The 24,012-nt window shown below is 41.2% G+C and overlaps 1 pseudogene across 1 annotated transcript in view; it reads left to right on the top strand.

Annotated features, from left to right (window-relative positions):
* The first annotated feature begins 459 nt into the window (after positions 1–459).
* LOC308653383 (serine/threonine-protein kinase PAK 2-like) overlaps positions 460–24,012 on the top strand; it is a 33,800-nt pseudogene continuing 10,247 nt past the window's right edge. The window contains exons 1-13 of the transcript in view: positions 460–519; positions 1,266–1,435; positions 1,873–1,978; positions 7,259–7,329; positions 7,675–7,813; positions 12,069–12,216; positions 13,955–13,986; positions 14,468–14,572; positions 16,017–16,122; positions 18,119–18,182; positions 19,700–19,748; positions 20,490–20,602; positions 22,129–22,245. The product of the transcript in view is annotated as a serine/threonine-protein kinase PAK 2-like (transcript). The remainder of the gene's footprint in view (positions 520–1,265; positions 1,436–1,872; positions 1,979–7,258; positions 7,330–7,674; positions 7,814–12,068; positions 12,217–13,954; positions 13,987–14,467; positions 14,573–16,016; positions 16,123–18,118; positions 18,183–19,699; positions 19,749–20,489; positions 20,603–22,128; positions 22,246–24,012) is intronic.

The following is a 24,012-nucleotide window of genomic DNA, read 5'->3' as shown; positions in this document are numbered from 1 at the left end:
CCTGGCACTTCATTTCCCAAGCCACTGAAGTGTGAAAAACAGAATCCTGGAGGTTTTCCAGTTGCTTTAGAAGGGAGGACGGGGCAAGAGAGGCAGCAGGCTCTTCCAACCACACAGTTCACCTTCCTCCTTCCCATTTCACACCCGACTCCAAGCACTGATCACTATTCCACACGGGGAGCTCCATGTAGAGCTCCTGTGCTGGACAGCCCTTCTCTCTGACTGCCGCCCATCTGAGTGTCAGCTTGCTCCACAGGGACCGGGGTTCCCCTGCCCTCCTCCTCCCCACCTTCTTGATGCCCAGTGATGCTATGGGGCTACCCCGAGCATCAGAGTGATACTAGGGCCTCCTCCACTGCCCACACCTCTCCCCCTGCCAGGCGCCTTCAGCAGGACCCTGAGGCTCCCTACATGGCCCGAGTGAATGGCAGGTTGTACCACACGCTGTAGTGTCCCACCTGTTATTTTCACCACCTGCCCCGAACCTTCCACTGCAAAAGATGTGACATCTGTGTGGAGGTGAGTGCTCCTCCTCCCTGTCCACTCACCAACCTATCTCCGGGCACCTGGCCAGGACCAGGAGTGGGCCAGGTGGGGGTATCAGACCATGTTCCCAGAGTGCTTCAAGTGGCTGTCAGCCACTGTTGGTCACTTATATATGTCATCACCTCTGTGTCTGCACCTGTCCTGGGAGGGTGGCCTTGCTTGCACAGGTGTTGACATGCAAAGGGCATCCCCTCTGTGCGGAGCCTGGTGGAGTCAAGGAGAGGAAAGGCACTGACTGTCCCCTCCCCTGGCTTGCTGATACTAGATCCCCAGCCCCTTAGGCTGACTGCTGCTCTGTCCTGGGGATCTTTGCCCGTCTTGGTCTGGGTGTCCCAGTGGAGGGTTTCCTGGTTCTGAGTGCGTTTCTCTGATGTGCCCACCCTGCTCGGGTTCACAAGTGCAGATGGCGGGTAGTATAAGGGCATGTTTTTCATCCTTACAGAACCTGAGAGAACGGAGGCCCAGAGTTTTCATGTCCTGGTCCATGTGACACCAGGCAGGTCTTGTCTCTAAAGACCTCACTCAGGACAGTTGACTTGATGAGCCATGGGGTCCTAACTGTGCTCTCACCATGGAAATGCCAGGTTCTCCCTGAGATGGGAACCCTTATGTAAGGTCAAGAGCAGGCGGCCTAGAGGGCTGCATAGGGGAGGCCCCAGGATTAGGGGGTGATGGAGGCCATTCCAGAAGGACCCTCTGACCTGCCTCCTCTCCCCTAGGAGTTCGACCACCATTGCAGGTGGGTGAATAACTGCGTGGGGCACCGAAACATCCGGCTCTACCTGCTACTCCTCGTGTCCCTGTGCCTCTATCTGGGTACCGTGCTGGCCTCCTGCATGGTTTTCATCATACGCAGGAGGAACATGGCGTGTCTGGACAAAACCATGACGTATCCACACAGTCCCAAGGGCCCACACTGGGAAGAGCTGGTGTGGTGGGGAGGGAGGGGCAAACAGCCCAGGAGGGTCAGGGTGACAGGGGAGGGGCTGAGGTGGACGGGGCTAGAGGGAGAAGTCACTGGGGAGGACCTGTGAAGGACAGGTGGAAGGCCAGTGGGGTCAGGGACGTGGGCGGGGTAGGATGCCTGTGGAGTTAAGAATCTAGGGGCCCACAGAGTAGGGAATGAAAGTTGAAAAGGGACAGTGGGAGGACAGTGTGGTGGAGGGAGGTTTCCCTTGGGTGTACTGGACTAACTGTCCAGTCCAGGGAGGGAGAGCGGTGGGCGGTGCTAGCTGGGGCGGGAGGGAGGGAAGGAGGGAGCAGTGGGGTCGAAAGCGGGGCCAGGGAGGAGCTCTTCCATGGCTTCCCTTCTTAGCCTGTGCACAGCATCCTAGTGGCTGTACCCGCTGGGGCCCTCCTGCTCCCGCTCATCCTGCAATTGTTCATCAAGGCAGTGGCGGTGGGCACCGCCAGGCGACCCTATGAGGAGAAGGTAAGCGGTGAGTGCGTGTGCCCTTGGCTGTGTGGAGGCATCTTGCTCCTCTTCAATTAGACACTTTGTGCGCTTTCTCCACTGCCCTTGGCCTTGATGGTGCCTCATGAGTCCTTCCAGACCCACCTCTGAAGATGCAGCTCAGATATCTCCATACCCTGGAGCTTGGGGCCATTCGGCCTCCTGGGTGCATTGCATTGAAAGCCTACTGTGTACTGGGTGTGCTAGGTGGCGGTTATTTGAGGGATGGGTGTAGGGGTGAGTAAGTACATTCTGCACTTGTGTTGATAAGCAACCTGCCATCAGAATAACACCGGAGACACCAGAACACTCTGAGCGACTGGTCAGTTCTGAGTGGTGTAGCCTACTGGAAGAGACTGGGAGTTTGGCGAAGCCACGCTATAAAGGAGAACATGCCACTCTCTGTCCTAGGTGTGCTTTTGGAGAGGCAGACAGGAGGGCATTGACTGTGAGAGGTACGATTTTGCAGAAAGGCACAGAAATCTGAAAGTAGGGTGTTAACAGAATGATGAAGAAATGGATCCTAGTTCAAGCACAAGGTGACATGGGCAATGAGGTTGACCCCATGGGGGTCAAGATTAGAAAGGCCCAGAAAGCCAAACGTGGAATTTCGTTTGGAAGAAGTGGAAACCTGGGAGCCATGGTAAAAGTTTGTAAAAATGTCATTCATTGAGGGGTAACTACCAACAGAAAATTCACCCTTTTTAGTCTACAGTTAGGGATTTTGACAAATGACGTCGTGTATTCTCCACCAAGATCAAGGTTAACCAGTTTCACTACCCCAGAAAATCCTTTCATCTCTTGTTGTCATTTTCTCTCCCTGAGTCCTTGTGGTTTTTCTCTTTCCGGAATTATGCATAAATGGTGTTGTGGGCTTTCTAGTCTGGCTTCATTCACTGAGCATGATGCATTTGAGATTCATCTATGTAGTTCTCACATCAGTAGTTTATTGTCTTTTGTTTCTGTGTAGTATTGTATTTCCCTACAGATTATTTGTACATTCACCAATTGAAGGATTTTTACTTTGCATCTAGGTTTTGGCAGTATTTTTGTTGGTTTATTTTGTTTTGTTTTTGAACCAGGGATTGAACCCAGAGGTGCTTCACTACTGAGCAACAATCCCAGCCTCACCCACCCCTGCCCCCAGCATCCTTATGTTTTCTTTTTGAAAAATTTTTAAAATTTTGAAAAGGGTCTTATTAAATTGCTTAAGGCCTTGCTAAGTTACTAACTTACTGAGGCTTTGAACTTGCCACCCTCTTGCCTTAGCCTCTCAAGCCATTAAAGTCATGGGGAACTGTGCTGAGCCAGTTTCAGGCAGTTATAAATAAAGCTGCTACAACAACCACTGATGCATAGACATGTGGAAATAAGTTTTCATTTCTGTTGGGTAAATTGTTAAGGGTAGCATTGCTGAGTCATAAGGTAAACATGTGGGACATTTTAGAAAACAACTCTACTGTTTCTACTTTCTACCAGCAATGAATGAGAATTCCAGTTGCTCCACATCCTCACTAGCATTTGACACTGTCATTGGTTACTGTTTTTTTGTTTGTATGTTTTCAAATTGTAGCCTGTCTAATAAATGAGTAGTAGTATCTCATTAGGGCTCCAGTCTATATTTTCCTAATGACTAATAATGTTGAGCATATTTCATGTCTTACCAGCCATGGGTATATTGTTGGTGAAGTGTTTGCTCCAAACTTTTGCCCATTTAAAAAAAAACTGAGTTGTTTTCTTATTGAGTTTCAGGAGTTCTCTGTACTGGATTCAGATCTATGTGTTTCAAATCTTATCTTGCAATTTCATGGCTTGTCATTTAATTTTCTTGTCATAGCATATTCCAAAGAGCAGGAGCCCTTAGTGTTGCTGTTTTTCCAGCACTGGGGATTGAATCAGGGGTGCTCAACCACTGAGCTTCTTCCCCAGCATTTGTTGTTGTTCACTCTGAATGGAACCTCATGTCCTGTGTGAGGAACAGTTTCATGGCTTTCTTCCCCATCTGTGTCTTTATTGCTTTTTCTTTGAGCATCCGCTAGGAATGATAGGAGTGGGCGTCTTTGCCCTGGGATTCCTTTAGTGTGGCAATCACTTGACTAAAGTCTCTTTCAGGAAGACTGGTGGGCAGCATCAGTGGGGGAGGGGAAGCTGAAGACCCTGAGGCAGCTGAACAGACAGAGGAGCCTGTCTGCTCATCACCTCCCATCCTTTTAGTCAGCACCCACCACTGCCATATGTGGTTCCCTCCCACCTGTGACTCTTGAGCTTGGCCCTTATTCCTCAGCCCTGTGGTCTGCCTGTCTTCCCCTCTCTCCAGCTTCTAGTATCATCATTGAGTTTGTCTGGCAGCCTTTTCCCTCCCTCCATCCTGTGGTTCTTCCAGCCATAGATCAGGCCATAGGCCATCACCCTTCCTCCTCTGCTCAGAGTGAGGCCTTCCAAGTCCAGGACTCCCAAGTCTCAAGGGACCTAAATGTGGTCTGCACTCTAAGATTCACCAGACAGGGTTCCTTTCTATTCTTGGCAGCACTAATTTCAGGCACTGATCCCATGCTCCAACTTTCACTCCCACCATACTCCATTCCCTGACTGCAACTCCTCCTAGACTCACTTGCTTGGTGGTTGGTGGCAAAGACTCTGGTGAAGACCACATAAGTTCAAATAGCAGCTCTAAACTGACCAGCAGGGAGACCTGGGGTATGCTACTCAGCCCCTGGTCACCCAATTTCCCTATCTGTAAAACAGATAAAACCACATAGAACAGTGGCTGGTACCAGAGTGTGCCCTGTGTGCTGCTGTTACATCACTACCATTCCTTCCCATGGTCATCTACACATGTTTGTGCTCAGACTAGAAGACATACAAGTCCCAGCCTTAACATCCCAGGCCTCTACTCCACCTGTTGTACGTTCTGGGCCTTATTTCCTGACAGAGTTGACCTTGTTCACTAGCCTCCCCTTCACTTCCTGGGCCAGCTCAGCCCAGCCCTTGCTGTCAGGATGATCCTCTCATTAATGGCCAAATTCAGCAGACATCTTCAGACTACTCTTTCTGGTCTAGACACAGCCTCTGAAACCAGAAGTAGCTGTCTCAGCACTTCACTCTCTGGGCTTTTTCTCTGCATGTACCTGGGTGCTGTGAGCTGGGTTGCCTGCATGGTTCCCATGATACTCTCTCTCTGCTCTACCCTTTCCAGTCCCCATGGTGCACAGGGCCTCGGGTTGCAGCTGCCCTCACCACTGAAAGTAGGCTGGCCATGCTGTTTGCAGGGTGCTTTCCATCCCCAGTGCAGTGACGGGGCTTTGTTTTTTTGCTACTTGGTATTGAACCCAGGGGCAGTTTACCACTGAGCTACATCCCCAGTCCCTGCTACTTTTTATGTGAATCAGGGTCTCACTAAGTTGCTGAGGCTGGTCTCATACCTGCCTCAGTTTCCCAAGTCACTGGGATTACAGGTGTTTGCCACCGTGCCTGGTTGGACAGAAGCATTTTTGATGCCCTGAAATATTTCTGATGGGGGTGCATCTCAGTGGTAGAGTGTGTGCTTAGCATGTGCAAGGCCCTGAATTCTTCAATCCCCAGCACACAGAGAAAAGACATCTGAATCAGTGAGTGAAGCAACAAACAGAAGAACCAACATTTGGGGATAGAAGGAAAGAGGAAAGGAACCGAGAGAAGCCTGGTGCTCTGACCCCCCAGGATAAGGGGAAGAAGGAGAGGCAGCAGGAAGTTGGGCAGAAGATGGGGCAAGAAGAAGGTGCAGCTGCATTTTGGTCCTGTGGAGTGTGAGGGTGTTTGAGACACAGAATTGGAGCAGGAGCTCCAGGAGTGGAGCCAGTGAGAGAGGCGGTCTGGGTGCCTCAGAGCTGTTGGATTCTAGTTGTGTGTGATAGGGTCCCATGTGGGGGGAGGATGATATTCACATTTACTGCTGAGTTCTTAGAAATTTACTATCATTCCTTAAACATTTTGTATACTTTATGTACAATCAATATTTTCTATACATGATATATATCTAATCAAATATTCTTTCTCTATGTTTAAAGTTCCTGTAATTTTTTAATACTCTGCCATTAATTAATGTATTTCTTCTGGTACTAGGGATTGTACACACAGGTGCTTTACTACCAAAGCTGCATCCCTAATCCTTGCTCTATTTTGTTTTGAGATAGGGTATCACTAAATTGTTGAGGGCCTTGCTAAGTTGTTGAGGCTGGCCTTGAAGTTGGGATCCTCCAGCCTCAAAATCCCAATTCCCTGGGATTACAGGTGTGTGCCACTGCACCTGGTGGTATACTCATTTCTTAAGTGCTGTGAACACCTTAAAGGAGGCAGATCCTCATAGAGGACAATGATTCGAGTTGCTTTTTGGACATATTCCAGAGCTGTTCTGATGTGGAATCGTCTTTCCTTCGGGGGAGAAGAGTGTTGAAGATGAAAATCTTCATGTGTGGGCCATCGGAGACTTGGGGTGGATAGAGGTGCTGTTGGGCCACTTTCCATTCTAACAGAGTATTTAGTACCTAAAGCTCGTGAAATTGGGGTGAAACTCAACCTGGTCTGGAAGGAGGAGGGGTCGAGGCTGATGGATGGACTCAGGGGAAAGAGAAAGTAGAATAAGGGAGAGAGGAGAAGCCAGTTATTGTCCTGGGAAGGACATGACCTTTGAGCTTGACCTTTCCTGCTTTGTGTACTGAAGGTCTTCAGCTCAGATTTTCCTGGGAAATCTGATTTTTGAGTAGGGAAATATGTCTGGGCATCCCCTGCTGCCACTGGTCTCCCAGATAGTGAAACTCAATGAAGGTAGATTTTTAGAAAAATCGAGAGGTAAGAGAGTCAAGTGGGAGTGGGCTGGTGACACCATCTTTGGATAGTTGAGCAGAACAGCACGAGACAGACCTTAAAAGGTACCTGGAAGGACGAGGTGAGAGGACAGGTGAGGCCAATGGAGACAGAGCAAGGATCCTGCAAAGGGAAGCACTAGGGATGAGGAGCCCTGAGAAGGCAGGAGAGGTGGGTCTGGGTCAGCACTGTCTGGGGACGGCTGCTCACAAGTGGGTCGAGGGAGGTCACGCTTCCTGGGAGCCTGGGAAGGCAGGAGGCCCTAGGTCACTCCTGGGCACCCCTGTTCCTAGAGCCTGGCCACAGGCCCAGGTTGAGCCCTGGCTTAACTGACCAACTTAGCGAGGGTCCCTGGGAGATGGCCGTGCCCAGTCCTGCTGATTCTGAGCTCCTCTTCCCTTCCTCGTCTCCCTCCAGTATGACAAGGCATTCAATGTGGGCTGCCCGAGAAACTGTTACATCGCACTATGTGCACCCCTGGGACCCAAGTGAGTTGGCCAACAAAGGGCTCAAGTGGTGGACCCTGGGGCTGGTGGGGGGGATGAAGCTGGGTCTATTTCCCTGGTCCCTGTCCCCAGCTCTCAGCCTTAACACTCCCTGTTCCTTTCCTTTGGGGTTTTCTCCAGGGCACTCTGGGAGTTTCTGGGAATTTCATTCTTCCTTGGTGTTGTAGGTTCTTGCCCCAAGAAACGTGCTCGAGGGGAATGGCAGCCTGGATAAGGCTCCTGGATGAGAGCCCTGGGCTCTGTGCTTTCCCAGCTGAGGGTGAGAGTGGTCAGGGAGACCAGGCCAAGGTGGGTAGTGACTCCTTGCATTTGGCCTGTGCTTCCCAGGTACATGTCCGAGGTGGTCTGCCTTCAGGTGGACCAGGGGACCAACTGGGGGCCAACAGAACACCTTAAAGACCTCCTTTGGCCCAGGTCTGCAACTCAGGCCCCCCCAAGGAGTGGCAAGTCTGCACCTGTACAGAAGGTAAGGAGTATTGGGTGTGCTTTGAACCATGAGGGTCTGTGGTTGCACATGTGTTGGGGGAAGCCCCCATGTGGGGCAGGCCCTGGAGCTGAAGCACTTGGAGCATAAGGAGTGGGATTATGGACCTGGAGGGTGCAGGGTCCAGGTCACAGTGCTTCAGAGCACACCCAGGTGTCCCTGGATAGAGAAAGAGAAAAGACTGAAACACTAATTTTCTGATTGGCTTTGGGCCAGTCCTTACTTTTTTGTTCCCCAGTTTCCTCAGCTATTAATGAGGACTCAGACTAGTCCAGTGGTTTATGTTTTAAAGAAAATTCTATTTCTTTTATCTGTGGGTATGTGAGTGTGAGTGTGTGTGTGTGTGTGTGTGTGTGTGTGTGTGTGTACAGGTATAAATATCAGCTGTAGATAAACACATATATTTATTTTGTTTATTTTTATGTGGTGCCAGGGATTGAACCTAGTTCCTCATGCATGCTAGGCAAGCCCTCTGCCCCTGAGCCACAACCCCAGCATCCCCAGCTTCTTTTTTATGGAAATTTTTGACGTATGATGTGAAACATTTGTGTGAAACATTAGGTGTACAGTGGGGTGGGTAACCCACAGTGTCCCCCATGGTCCCTTGCAGTGATGTGGTGCCAGCCCTCTCCCTTGTCCTGCCTCTAGGCACCCTGGGACTTGACTGTGAGTTGTGGGGTGGAGGGTAGGTAGATCCCCCATGTACTGACTCTGTGTTTAGCTTCTCATCAGCCCAGTGGTGCATTGGGAGGCTTCCAAGGGAGGCTTGGCCTCCCATTCTCCCTTCACACCCAGCAATGCCAGGACTAGCACCAGAAGTTCATCTCCTGATCACCATGTGGGGGTCTCTTGTTCCTGAGCCCTCACTTCCCTGTTGAGAGTGCCAAGACCCCCACGCCTGTAATATACACATATTTTTTCCTGCTTCCTATGGCAGCTGTGCCTATGTGTCCTAGGTTCAGGGAAGTGTGTTTCCTGGCATTGGGTGGAGGCTCTGAGGGGCTAGGACAGAGCCCTCCTGGTTCATCCTTGCTCTCTGGAGACTCAAGCTCATGAACCAACACTGCCTGACTCTTTGCCCTTGGGCAAGACATTCAGCATGTCTCTCATCCTTCAAATGTGGCAACAGTAATAATCACAGTGACTGACCTGGCTGGCTTCCTGGCAAGGGCTGCAGATGGAGAATACCCACCAGCCTGGATAATACCAAGTGCGCCTGAAACAATTCCATAAAATACGAAGGGAACTTGTTTATTGTTAGTCCTAATAGGGTAGTAGATTACTCAGAAATTACAAAGTTTCAGTTAAATATGAGTAAGTTTTGGAGATATAATGGCCAATATGGTTGTTGCAGTTAATATACTGCATACTTGAAAACTGATAATAGAGTTGGGTACAGGGGTGCCCATCTATAAGTCCAGCTACTGAAGAGACTGAGGCAGGAGGATCACAAGTCAAGGATCAGTAACTTAAAGAGAATTGTTTTCAGTATATATATATATATATATATATATATATATATATATATATATATATATATAAAGTCCTGGGGATGTAGGTCAATGGTAATACACAAATGTGGAAAAGGAAAGAAAAATTGACCATCAGTTTTGTGGGTTTTCTGTTTGTTTGAGGTGGAGTTCCCAGTATGTTGGTCAGGCCAGTCTTGAACTTCTGAGGTCAAGCAAACCTCCTATGTCAATGTGCTGAGTGCTGGAAGGCAGATGTGCACCACTGGACTGGCTAGAAAAGGGATTGTAAAGTGGGTTTGGTGGCACATGACTAATTCCAGCAACTCTGGAAACTGAGGCAGCTTTAGGCCAGCCTCTGCAATTAGCAAGACTGTATCTCAAAATAAGAAGAGCTAGGGAAAAAGCCAAGTGGTAGGATGTCCTTGGGTTCAACCCCCTAGTGCTGGGGGAAAATGTGTGTATACACACACACAGAGAGAGACACACACATACACATATATTTCATTATATAGAAGGATTTAGAGATTTTAGATTTCTCCTTTGGGGCTAATATGCATAAGCATGAACACTCCTGTCCTTGAGCATGCTAGGCAAGGGCTCTACCACTGAGCCACACCAGAGACCTTACATTTAAATTTGGGTTATTTTCTCACTGTTAGTTATTGGAGGACCCCACTTTTATCTTTTTTTTTTCCATTTTCTTTGGACATGTTTTGGGAATTCCTCTGATTCTCACACTGGTCTCTAATTTGTTGGCTCCAGCGACTCTCCTGCTCCTGCTTTCTGAGCAGGGGGGATTACAGGTACATGCCACCACACTTGGCTGTACAATCTCATATTGATAAGACATTTTACATGTGATAGGAAACCCAGAATAAAAAACAGCAATTTAAGATGACTGGGCATTGTGACATCTGCCTATCATCCCAGCAGCTCAGGAGGCTGAGACAGAAGGATCATAAATTTGAGACCAGCCTGGGCAGTTTTAGCAAGACCCTATCTCAAAGTAAAAAGGCTGGGAATGTAGCTCAGTGGTATAATGCTCCTGGCTTCAATACCTAGTACTTCCAAAAACAAATTAAAGAATAAAAACATTAGGGCTTGAGTTGTGGCTCAGTGGTAGAGTGCTTGCCTAGCACGCAAGAAGCCCTGGGTTAGAGCCTTAGCACCACATAAAAATAAATAAAATAAAGGTATTGTGTCCATCTACAACTAAATGTTTGTTTTAAAAAAATAAACATGAAAGCTGGGCTTTGGTGGCACATGCCTGTAGTTGTAGCTACTCTGCAGACTGATACACAAAGATCACTAGAGTCCATGAGTTTCAGATAAACCAGGGGAAAATGGTGAGACCATATGTCTCAAAAACAAAAACTAAATAATAATAATAATAATAATAATAATAATAATAATAATAATTTGTGAAGCCAAGCACTTTGGTTCACCCCTGTAATCCCAGAGGCTCCCGGTTGAGGTAAGAGGATCACAGGTTTGATGCAGGTGTTGGGGTCTTAACAAGACTCTTGTCCCAAATTTGCAAAAGGGTGGGGGGAATGGGGATGAAGCTCAGTATTGAAGCACCCCTGGATTCAGTCCCCAGTACAGGAGATGGGGGAGGAAACAAGCCAATTTGACTCCATATCATTAAGAACTTGGGACTAGAGGTAACTTGTGGTAGTGTTTAGCAGGTGCTTAGCAATTTAAGGCCCTGGGTTTAATCCCAAACACCAAAAAACAAAACAAAACAAGACGAAACAATAAAAACAAAAACAAAATTTAAAAAAACCCTTTATCTATATATCCCAAATCACAAATGAATATGTTACTTTCACATATATACCTTTTGACCCAGAAATGTAAGTTTTAGCATGTGTGTCCTAGGGGAACCATAGATCAGCGTAGATTATGGGTTTTGTCCCTTTATTTAGATAGCAAAATGTAGCAAAAAAATCAAATCAAATATCATTAGTAGTAAATTGGTTAAAAATATGGCATGACCATTTAATGTAGTAGTAGATTATTTTAAATGGATTTATTAGAAAAAAAAAACTGTAATGTATTGCTGGGTTCAGTGGAGCGTGACTGTAACCCCAGAAGCTTGTGAGGCTGATTTAGGAGGTTTGCAAGTTCAAAGCCAGACTCAGCAACTAAGTGAGGAACTAAGCAATTTAGTGAGAACCTGTCTCAAAAAATAAAAAGGCTGAGGGTATGGCTGAGTGGTTGAGTGCCCCTGAATTCAATCCCTGGTACTCCTCCTCCTCCCCACCAAAAAAGATCTGAAACAGTAAACACTGTATAAAGTGGGTTCTTGGTTTCAAAACCCTATATTTGTATTCCCTGAAGTGCTGAAGTTGGAATGGGCCTGCCACCCTGTGTTCTCTGTCTAAAGCCTAGAGCAGAACCAGACATAAGCAAGCATCCTTCTTCCTGTTTGCTGTCCCCTGAGTTTTGCTCTTGGCTTAAGCCTTTTCAATTAGGAGCTACTCTGGTGGGTGATGAACAAGAGGAAATACAGGTTTGACACTTCTGACCCTCTCCCCAAACAAACCCAGCACTCCATTCTATTCCTCTGTTTGGATCTTTCCTGTTGATTTGCAAAATAAATATGGAAAAGTAGAGTTTTAGTAAACTAGACCATTTAGAATTTAGTCAAATCTAAAATTATGTGTATGGGTTTGTTTTACGTATGTTGATATTTATGTCTGAAAATTGATAGTATTAGAGCAATTCAAACCACAACTCATTTCTGAATTTCTTTTTGTTAGGGCATGCCAGAGCAGCGGGCTCAGTTGCCACAAACCTTCAGGGTCCTCAAAGGAAAGCCAACGGAGCATCCTCTAGCTGTGCGGGGTGTCAACAAGTATTATGACGCCAGCACCTTGAAACAGAAAAATCTCAGATTTCCTCCTACTGGTGAGACATCAGACAGTGGTAAAAGACTGAATCCCATGGAAACTTGTGAAGCACTGATAGATAAAAAGATCATTTCTGGAAAAATAAAAGGCTAAACTGTATTGTTCCTACTTTCTCCTACGTAGATACTGCTTTTGGTCTACTGTCGGGATGGCTCTTGAACATCATCTGGAGATTGAGGATTTCATTGATCTCATAATTTTGTTAGAAATGGAATTGGATGTGTTACATTTTTTTCCATATCTCTTATACATTATATCAACATGGTAGTGGGATTCACACTTGTTCCATGTTGTTACATTTACTTGGGATTTTTTCCTCCTCAGGGCTTTAAATGATTTTCAGTTTAGAAGGAAAACGTGTGGATTTGCAGACATGTTTATGCTAGAGATATGTTTATTGTCAGTGGCATAGAAGGAATTTTTGCTTTATAAATGCACAGACCTTGAAATAAAAAGTATTTTCTACTCAAAAATTACATGCAAATACTTAAAAATAAACATTATAACTAAAAGGATTTATACCTCAGAATTAGAATATCAGTGGGTAAGAATTGGAATATACTGGATTTTTAAAAACAGTTTGTGTAAAGCAGCATCCGAATGAAGTCCACGTGGTGCAGTTGGTTGAGCGATCCCTGGAATGTCTTTGGAGATTTAGTTAGACTCCCCTTCCCCACGCTGGTTCTCCTGCTTTCTCTTCTTTGCACTGTACTTTAAAAGATACAAAATCATTTCTCCCATTTCTCTCCGTGTAGATTTTGCCCATTACAACCACAAGATATATAATTTTTATTTAATATGTTTCTCCATCTCTAAGGTCATATATATAGTTTTTAAAAATAATCTAAGTATGCAAAAATCATATGTGGTTGGATTAATTGTATTCAATATTTACATCATCACAGAGATAAAGGCTATGTTCAAAAAAGAAGTAGACTTCTTTGCAAGTAATACTGATCTTGACTTTTTCTATAAATAACTTACCTGGTATCCTTAGGAAAAGGTCAGACTTTTACCTAGAACTTCTGTGTCAACTAGTAAGTTGCATTTTAAAAAGAAACAAGCCATGTCAAAAATAATTCTTATCCCAGTTGCCATGTTTGGTGGCTTTATATCCTTTTGCTCCTTGGTAGGCAATTCTCTGGAGAAAATATCTTAAACATGGAATGTTTTATTTTAATACAGCTTGAATGGGTATGGTTTTCATTACACTTTGGTGGGGGCAGGGTACCAGGGTTTGAACCCAGGGGCATTCAACCCCTGAACCACATCCCCACTCTGTTTTGTATCTTATGTAGAGGCAGGGTCGCATTGAGTTTCTAGGCACCTAGCTAAATTTCTGAGGCTGGCTTTGAACTCAAGATCCTCCTGTCTCTGCCTTTTGAGCCACTTGGATTATAGGCATGGAATTACCAGGCCAGGACTCCATTACATTTTAATAACTTGATTGAAGTATAATTTACATACCATGAAATTCAATCATTTGAATGATCAATTCAGGTTTTTCAAAATGTATTTTTAAGGTTTCATTAAGATTATAGAGTTAGTAGCTGAGTCTTATATAAATTATTATTTTTATGTTACTATTACTGTCATATTTCTAGAGAAGTAATTCTACTTAAAATGAAATCAGTTTTAAGACATTTCACTTGCTCCTCTTTTATATTATTTTTCTTTTTGTCATAGAAAAGTTTTCTCTGGTGAATTATTAAAAGTCCTTTCCTTTTCACTTTCAGAGAAGGATTGCTTCCCTTCTGGAACACCAGCAGTAAGTTCATGATTTATTTCTTATAGTTCTTGTTCTAATTAAGGTAACCAAAAGAAATCTGCTTTTTTTAAAATTTCTAAAATAATAGGTAGGGCTGGGGTTGTGACTCAGTTGTAGCATGCTTGCCTGGCATACATGAGGCACTAGGTTCGATTCTCAGCACCACATAAAAATAAATAAAATAAAGGTTCATCAACAAAACTTTAAAAAAATGTTTAAAAAAATAAAATAAGAGGTAAAGAACTATTTAATGTTTCTAAATAGTACTCAAGAATATTTATCATATATGTTTATTTACTTTTCCATACTTCAGAAAATCACCTTTACTTTTTAATTGAATATATTGGAACCAGTGAGGTTTAATCATTTAAAAGTTAGCTATTGAAAAAATAAATTCTTAAAGTTTTTTTTAAAAAAAGAGACCTGGTCACATTTTAATCTTTGACTTTCCCGGCTTGTCTTCCTTTGCTCCTGAACACAGCTGAACACCAAGGGGCCGGAAACATCAGCAATAGTAATGGAGGAAGATGATGGTGATGGAGAGGTGCGGCCTTTCACTTCCCCAGGACATGGCCATACAAGACCAGTGAGTGACTAATGACCTGGTGTGCACATCTGTGCATGTGTGTTTGAAAAACACCTGTTTGTGTTTGACTTTCAGAGATAATTTCAAAAAGCCTTCAGGTTTAAAATATTTTACTATGAGAAAATTAAGATTAAATTAAAATTTTTACCTAAAGAGTACTCATCAAAACCATTTTTTTGACAAATAAAAATCGATGGCTTCTTTAAAAGTTAGAATACTTAACTCACTGGGTTTTTTCTTTCCATGTTTTGCCCCCTTTTCCAGAGAGGTCATCTATTGCTCTGTTTTTTCTCTGTTTCATAAAGTGGGTAACTCTTCTACCTAAAACTTAGATCTTTCGTCTTCCCCAGATTATGTACTTTATTTCTCATTTTGACATTTCTCTCAAAGCCTTGATGGCATTCTAAAGACAGTTGAGAGTGAAATTCCTCCCCAGCTGAGGAGAATTTCAACAGTAAAGAGCTCAGATGGAGCCAGGGAGAGAAGTACTAAGGGGGCTGGACTGTGATATGGTGGCTCTGAGGATTGCCATTGGATTCCCATCTCATGACAGATGGCTGTGTTTTCTATATTCCTTACAACTGGCTCCTTGAAGTGAAAGAGGGAGGGTAGGCATTATATTTGTGTAAAATGTTTTGTGGAAATTAGTTATTTCAACGTCAAGATTTCTAGTCTTTTACATTTTATCTTTTTATGGAAAATTTAGTTTTAAAGTGTGCTGCTATGTTGTTTTACTATTTTATCTTTCTAACTTTAAAAAATATATTTCGTTGTAGATGGACACAATACCTTTATTTTATGTAGTTATTTTTTCTGTGGTGCTGAGGCGTGAACCCAGGACCTCACACATGCTAAGCAAGCACTCTACCACTGAGCTACACCCGTAGCCCCTGTTATACTATTTTATATCTGGGCACACAGAGATTTTATTCATAGACCTGCTATTTTGCTAGTTATACTTTTTTTTTTTTGGCATTGTGGATTGAACCCAAGGACACTTAACTACTGAGCCACATTCCCAGCCCTCTTTTTTATTTTTTATTTTGAGACAGGGTCTCGCTAAGTTGTTAAGGCTGGCTTTGAACTTGGAATCCTCCTGTCTCAGTCTCTCAAGTTGCAGGGTTACAGGCATGCACTGTTGCATCCAGCTGCTAGTTATACTTTTTTTTTCTTTTTTTTTATTGGTTGTTCACAACATTACAAAGCTCTTGACATATCATATTTCCTTTTAAATAAGTTCATGCTATGGCAAAGAAAAATGTTTCACATTTTTTTTCACTACATGATTTTTGTAAGTCTGAAAGTATGGCTTTCTTTAGAACAAGAGAAATAACTTAGTTTTGGTTAAAAATTAAGGAATTCTGAGTAGTGTACCAGTTAGAATATTTGAAAATATTTGTTTTAAAATCTCAGTCATGAACAATATCTCTGCATATTTCCACAGTCTATAACTGATGCTCTTCCTGCACCTCTTGGTGATGCGACTGTGGGCAGTGATGCCAAGAGAAAGAACACAAATTTGACCGATGAGGAGATTGTGTCGAAAATAAGTATGTTATCTACTTTTCATATTATTTATGAATTAACATTTCTTAAAACATTTGACCTATGTCTGGGGATAGAGCTCAGTAGCAGAGCACTTGCCTGGTGTGTGCAAGACCCTGGGGCCTTCCACAGCACTGCAAAAAAAAAAAAAAAAAAAAAGGCCCAGTTGAATTGAAATATATACCTTTTATTTTAGCTTAAGGCAGAAAGACTGTTTCTTATAGGAGTAATTGCTTCAATTCAAATGTAGTGAGCTGGGCATGGTGGCATATGAATATAATCCCAGCAATTTAGGAGACTGAGGCAGAAGATTTTAAATTCAAGGTCAGTCTAGGTGACAGTGAGACTCTGTCTCAAAATAAGATATAAAGGGCTGGGCATATAGCTCAGGGGTAAAGTGGCCCTAGATTCAACCCCCAGTACCACCCTCAAAAAGTGAAGGCAAAATATCATTTATTTTGTTTGCTATTGCATTTGAAGTCAGTCCCTTCGGGAGCAATACTATTTCCTATGAGCTAAATGTAAAGGGTATGAACGTGGTCATAGTTGGAAACCTTATCTAAGGAGGTTTGTATATATTTGTCCAGACCTATAGCTTTTCAAAATAGAAACATTTAGTCATAAAATATATTCCAAGGAAAAACATGTTTTCCAGGTCTCTTTAAAATCACTTAATATCGCAGTGACCTGAATCAAACATTATAAATAATGTAAGCAGTTCCAGGAAGGAGGTAACAATAATGTCTGATTACAAGGCCCCACTGACTATAGTTATAAAGAACAATGTGATGTAAAAGCTCAAGGAAAAATACTTTAGAGATGGGTGTTATAAGCACTTACGTATTCAATGTTTTTTAGTTCTGGATTCCTCAGTATTTTCCAATATAAAACTGCTTTAACTGTGACATCCTAGGGATATTTGTATATAGGGCTGCTGCTTTAAAAAATAAACTAAAATAGTTTACTGTGACTATTCATTTGTGACCTTTAGTTATCACATCCCCTGTCTTTATGCCCTTAGCTTCTTGGCTTGAATCTTAGTAGTTAACTTGAGATTGAATACCTACATAAAATTATTTATGAGTTTCCTTACATGGCCCTGTCTTCGTTTATCTTGAGGTAGTGAAATTTTAATGTGATTTTCTTATATTTTGACTTACTGGTCATAAGAATTCACACTAGGATTTTATATCCAACCTCCTAATTTTACCATTTCGTCGTCATTACTTTGAACATTGCTAAAACAGATATATGATTATTCCATAGTAGAGTAATGTCTGTAGTAGGAGGTGGTTTCCTAAATATATTGAAAGAAGATATCCTGGAATAGTCAGAAAAGTCAGTTAGGATTATTCATTTGACTATCACTTATTTATTATTACTGATAGTTGTTTCATAATTTATCATTAGTATATAATACATGCAGTGAGGAAGAAAAGTAGAGTGCAGAATTTCCCATGAATTGCTAAGTTTTTGTTTGTTTTTGATCCTAGGGATTGAACCCAGGGGTGCTTTACCACTGAGCTTCACCCCAATCCTTTTCAGTTTTTTTGTTTGGAGACAGGGTCTCACTGAGTTTCCAAGACTGGTCTCCAGTTTGTGATTCTTTTGCCTCAGCTCCTGGTTATTTGGGATTTCAAGCATGTGCCACCATACCCTGCTGGAATTGCCATTTGGAAAGCTGTACATCCTGAGAATCCCCTTAATTCTCAGGCAGACTAGAACATTCAATTGTTCTGAAATGTCATGATGTTTGAGAAAGTGGTTAGTTAGGAGTCCCAACCTAATGGAGAGTATGTGTCTTCTTGTTTTGAACACACTTTTGCTTTTCTTAAGTTTCTTCAGAGTTTTGTTTGGAACCATTTATTGTTGAAACTTGATGTGTTTGAAAATGACTGTTTTAAAATCAGTAGAGTTTATTAAAAGGGATCATGATACTAAAATTAATTTGTTTTTAAAATTCTTGACTGAAAGAATTCAATGTTGTTTTTGTTTAACAAGGAACTATGGTGAGCATTGGTGACCCTAAAACAAAATATACAAGATATGAAAAAATTGGACAAGGGTAAGTGTTTATGATTGTATTGTTATAATATTCACTACTTACTGGGTATTCAGCATGAGCTCTCTTCCCTCCCCACCAAGGACATTGAACACTTACTGTATTCTATGAGTGGTACCTTAGGGGATTTGTGTAAATACACAATGCAATTGTTCAAAAACCTTACATGTTAGCAATGACTTTACATCATTGTTTCTTCTTGAATGTTATTTCTCATAGATGGTAAGGTGTTATTAAATGGAAAAGTTGCCCATGACATATTTAAAAGCCAACTTTATTGCAGGATTATAGGCCATCAAAACTCTTGACTTGGGGCTGGGTATGAAGTTCACTGTAGAGCATGTGTCTGAATCACATGAGATCTTGGCTTCTGTCCCTGGCATTGCAAAAACAAAAGCAAAGCAAAAACCCACACATTGATCTGGGCTTGCTGGTGCACACCTATAATCCCAGCAACTCAGGAGGCTGAGTTAGGAGGATGGCAAGTTTTCAGCCAGCCCCAGCAATTTAGTTAAAACCTAAGATAAAAAGGGCTGGGGAGTTAGCTCAGTGGTAAGGTACCCCTGGGGTTCAATCCCCAGTACTAAATAAATAAATAATTACCCAAAATGTTTTTGAATCCTATTATTGAGTATTAATCTTTGAGTCTGCCACTCTGATTCAGTAATTTGTTTTTAAACAATGCTAAGCTCTTTCCTTTATTGCTTGAGAGCAAATGAACATCTTGAATTTTTATTGTTACTAATCTCTAGAAAATGTTCTGTGAACTTAGAAAGAATGGTAGGATTTGGAATGAGAATTTTTGGAAACATCCTTAATTTCTTTTTTAAGGACTAAATTCAGTTCAGCACTGATTTTAATAATAAAGTTGAAAACACCTTAATATTTTAAGCATGATAATATGTTGAATAATTAATAACAAGTGAATAAGAATCATGCCTATGTATGTAGATAGGTATCAGAAATCCAGGTGAATTATTTATTAGTTAGTTTGTGATCCTGGGAATTGAACCCAGAGGCGCTTCACCACTGAGCTAGTTTCCCAGCCCCTTTACAGGTGTGTGCCACCATGCCCAGTCAGATGAATTTTTAAAAGCAAATTGTAGAGAAATACCTGAACATTAACTTCATAATTGAAAGTATAGGAAAGCGCTTGGAAAGTTGCACATCAAATATAGCATGAACACCCAATGCAGGTTCCCTGAGGTGGAGGGAGAACGCTGCAGGCAAGGGCACACCAGAAACTTCCAGGTGCACTTGATTGTTTCTTAAGCAGGGAGCTGTCAGAACAAGTGTCTGTTATTCACTCTTTTCTTTATCTTTTCCCCTATATTTTTGTAGGTCTGAAATATTTCAAATCAAAGTTTTGGCTACAAGGATTGTCTCCTCTTTTCCCTTTCCTTTTCCTGTTTTTAAGATGCTAAATCTAAAAATTAACCGTGAGAAGGGTAAAGTTCTTGGCTATTATTAATGGTAGTGATTTAGAAATCTGAATTCTGACTGTGTCTTGTTTCCCCTAGGTTTTCTGGTATGGTTTTTATTGCTATTGATGTGGCTCTGGGGCAAAAGGTAGCAACTTTTTCATACTTCTAGATGTTCTATTAGCTTTTTGTTTAGGAGAAAAACTAGATAAAGCTCAGCATAATCAATAGGAATATACCTTTTAATTGGATATATGTTGCAAGAATTAATCTATAAACATTATGCATCATATGTGCATGTGTGCATATGTATATGCATATGCATGTAGGTGTATGTTTGTGTGTGTGTTTTGTGTGTGCATAAAGATATTTGAGTGTCACTGATGTTTCAAAACAATAACCACTAATTTTCTTAATCTGATAACAGCTATTTAACAAAAACAAAATGATCCAGGAAGCATCATATTTAATAATAAAACCTTAGAAAAATATGCTTAAACTTATGGAAAATTTAAAAAAAAGAATTAATCTATATAATTTTATAGCCATTCTCACATGAGGGTGAACAAAGAAGGAATTATGTCATAAATAAGCAAATATTTTTTTAAAAAGTTTTCCCAGATTGGAGTGAAAAGAGGGTTAATTCCTGGCACTGGACTGATCTTAGGTTGGTTAATCAACTTCAAAATAATTCTGAACATATTTAGGGTTCAGGTAGTATAAAACACTGAGCATAGTCAGTGTGCAAGTGAAAATACTAATTATTTGTCAGTTGTAATCTCACTATGTAATATCATGTGTTACTATAAATTAGTGACTGGTTGGTGTTTGTTACTTTCTAAGAGAACTAGGAAAACCATTTTTTTTTTCAATTCTGTTTCCATTATAGGTTGCGATTAAGCAAATTGATTTAAAGAAACACCCACAGAAGGAACTGATCCTTAATGAACTTTTGGTGATGAAAAAACTAAAGAATCCCAATATAATTCACTTCTTGGACAGGTAAATATGTTTGAAGTTCTTTTAAACATTAGGATAAAAATATGGAAATTTATATAGTCTGGTGGTTCAACAGAGGCTAGCCACTTTGAAGTGTCAATAGTGAAGAGTAAACTTAAAAGAGAAAGAGGAGAGGTGAAACTAGCCTACTCCAAGTTAGAAGGTCCTTCTGTTACAAGGATATTACTTGGCAAGTGAGAGAAGGCAGCTGAATGAAGCACATTGCAGATGATTTGTATATTCGTGCAAATGATCAGAAGCAGAAACATTTAAGAAATGGTCAGCTGGGATTCATGTCTTAATCCACAGAGCTAACTAGCAGTCAATTCTTAAACATTTAGATCAGTTTTTATTTCAAATGCTGTTCTTTGTGTACAAATTGTATATGTTTGTCAAAAGCTCATGTAGGCCATGTGTGTTGGTCCATGCCTGTAATCCCAGGGACTGGGGAGGCTGAGGTAGGAGGATCATGAGTTCAAAGCCAAAATTTAGCAAGGGCCTAAGCAACTCAGTGAGACCCTGTCTCTAAATAAAATACAAAATAGAGCTGGGGGTGTGGCTCAGTTGTTGTGTACCCTGAGTTCATTCCCTGGCACCCCCCCCCGCCACCAAACAATAAAAAATTCATACAGATTAGCAATTGATGTTAAAAAAAGAAAAAACAATGGAAAACTAAGTATACTATTAATTTTTTTTAAAGAGAGATAAATTTAAATTTTTTTTTTTTTTTTTTTTTTTTTTTTTTTTTAGTTTTTGGTGGACACAACATTTTTATTTTATTTTTATGTGGTGCTGAGGATTGAACCCAGCACACAGCATGCCAGGAGAGCACGTTACTGATTGAGCCATATCCCCAGCCCCCTATTAAATTTTTTAAAAACACTTATGAAATATATGAATGAAAGATAACTGGTAAAAAATGATAATAGCAGTTGTATTAGAGGGTTACAGGTGATTTTCTTCCATATATAAATTTATTTAGGATGGAAAAATGATAATATATTTTGAGACTTTAGCCCGAATCATGGGGTCTGGGGGTCTGCATTCATGGAAATAAATTTTTAGGCACATTTCTCTGCTTTTTAAAAATAATATTTCAAGTCAGCATGGAATGTTAGTTAAGATAAGCCATAGGCATTGTAATTGTTAGAATTTGACTTCAGATGCTGATCCTGTCACTTTCTATGTGATCTTAGATGAGTTACTTCACCTCCCCAAGCCTCTGTCTCTGTATCTGCAAAACAAAACCAAGAATCCTTATGTGATAGGGTTATTTTGGTTGGAAAACTCCAAAATATACACCAAGACTGCTATTATGGGCAAACTATGACTTAAAAATAATAATGAATATCATAATGGCCCTTGGACTTTTTTGTGCTGTTACATAGTAACTTTCCAGTGTTTTTCTTGGCTCTCAAACTATCAGCTCTGTAGTTTTATTATTATGGCGCTTAACATTTGAACTCTTGAACAAAGAGTGTCATATGTTTAAAAAAATAAAAGGTATGTTTTGTATGTTCTCTTTTTAGTTACCTGGTCGGAGATGACTTGTTTGTAGTGACCGAGTACCTTGAGGTGGACCACTCACTGATGTTGTAACCGAAACCTGCATGGATGAGGCGCAGATTGCTGCTGTGTGCAGAGAGGTGAGTTTGCTTTCTTTGAGATAAAGCAGAGTGATGTGTGGTCAGTAAGAGATGAATTAAAGGAAAGTTTTTCTGCACAGGGAATTTTGGTTGTACACATCCTCTGAAAGTTATCCCATACTGTTTCATCTCAGATGAGCATTTCAGTCCTTCATGTGTAGGATACATTGGGAATGGGGTTTAGGCCCTTTTTTATTTTTATTTTATTTTTTTTTGTGGAATTGGGATTGAATCCAGGGATGCTCCACCACTGAGCTACATCCCCAGTCCTTTTTATTTATGTATTTGTTTATTTATTTATTTATTTATTTTGAAACAATCTCAAAAGTTGCCTAGCTTGGCCTTGAACTTGTGATCCTCCTACTTCCACCTCTGGTATAGCTGGGGTTACACGAATGCCTGGTTAAGGTCTTTGAAGAACTAAATTCACCTGCAATCTCCTTATAGTCATCATGATAATTTATCATCCAGACAGTGCACTTTTGAGAACAAAGTGGGGTGCTTTTAAAAAATATACCACTCAGCCAGGTGTGGTGGTAGAAGCCTGTAATCCCAGTGACTCAGGAGGCTGAGACAGGAGGATTTGCAAGTTCAAGGTCAACCTCAGCAATTTAGGGAGGCCCTAAGCAACTTAGTGAGACCCTGTCTTAAATGAAAGTGTAAAATGGCTGGAGATGTAGCACAGTGGTAAAGTCTCTCCAAATTAAACCTCCAGTGTCCCTTTTCTGGCAACCCCCTACCCGCACCCCCCCCCCTCCCAAAATAAATTGGGAACTAGAACTGTCACAGACAAACAAGGCACATTTACCTTTAATATCAGTAAGTCTGCCTCTGGCTTTATTGAGCTCACGGAAGGTGAAGGAACTGGTGGTTTCTTTATGTTTTTTAATGAATTTCTTTTTGCTGAAGCTAGTAAAATTTTCCAAATTGCCTAAGTCTAAGCCAAAAACAAGTTCCATCTGTTTCTCCATAACTTGTTCTGTAGAGGAGACTGGGGATAATTGTTTGCTTATTGTCACTGAAACTGATACTACTTTGTCCTGAGGTCACAGGATCATTGTCATAAATGACAAAATTATAAAAGTTTATGATGGACTATAGTGTAAAACATACATGAATTATAAACTTTGTATAATATTTTCGTTAAGGTAACATTCTTTGAAAATTTAATTCTGAGTTGTATTAAGTACTGAAGTACTTAAAGGAAGGAAATCAGAACTCTTTCATAGTTCTGAATATCACATCCCTTAAAAAAGTTTATTTGGTCACTAGAAATCTAATCACATCTTAAGAATTTATCTATTTATACTTAATTGTTTTTCTCAATTTTTCATAGTTGATATTAAAATCTATTTTAGAAGTTCTAACTGTATTCACTTAGGTGTTCTTTTATGTGCCCCAAATTTAACTTGAGACTATAGTTTATTTCTACTTATTTGTATAAGTATTTTTCTGTGGCTTTAAAAAATCTTTCCAAGAATTTGATTAAATGCCTGGTAAATATAACATGATAATACCATTTATATGTTTTTTCTTTGTATAATAGTAAAATATTTTGAATGGTATTTTTACTGGTTACAAATAATGTACAGACTTTGTTGTTCTACTCTGATGGGAATGAGAATAAAAATACAACTAACTTTTCCCAAGTGTATAATTTATCTTATCAGTTTGTATTCAAAAATCATGGAGCAAAGAAATTTTTTAAATCTCATTTTATTCTTGTTTTTAAGGAAGGGGGGAATTTGTCTTTACTTTTTAAAAAAT

This window comes from Spermophilus citellus, assembly GCF_964194105.1.
Source record: "Spermophilus citellus genome assembly, chromosome: 7".
NCBI classification, from domain to species: domain Eukaryota; kingdom Metazoa; phylum Chordata; class Mammalia; order Rodentia; family Sciuridae; genus Spermophilus; species Spermophilus citellus.
This window is presented reverse-complemented; position numbering and strand designations above follow the sequence as displayed.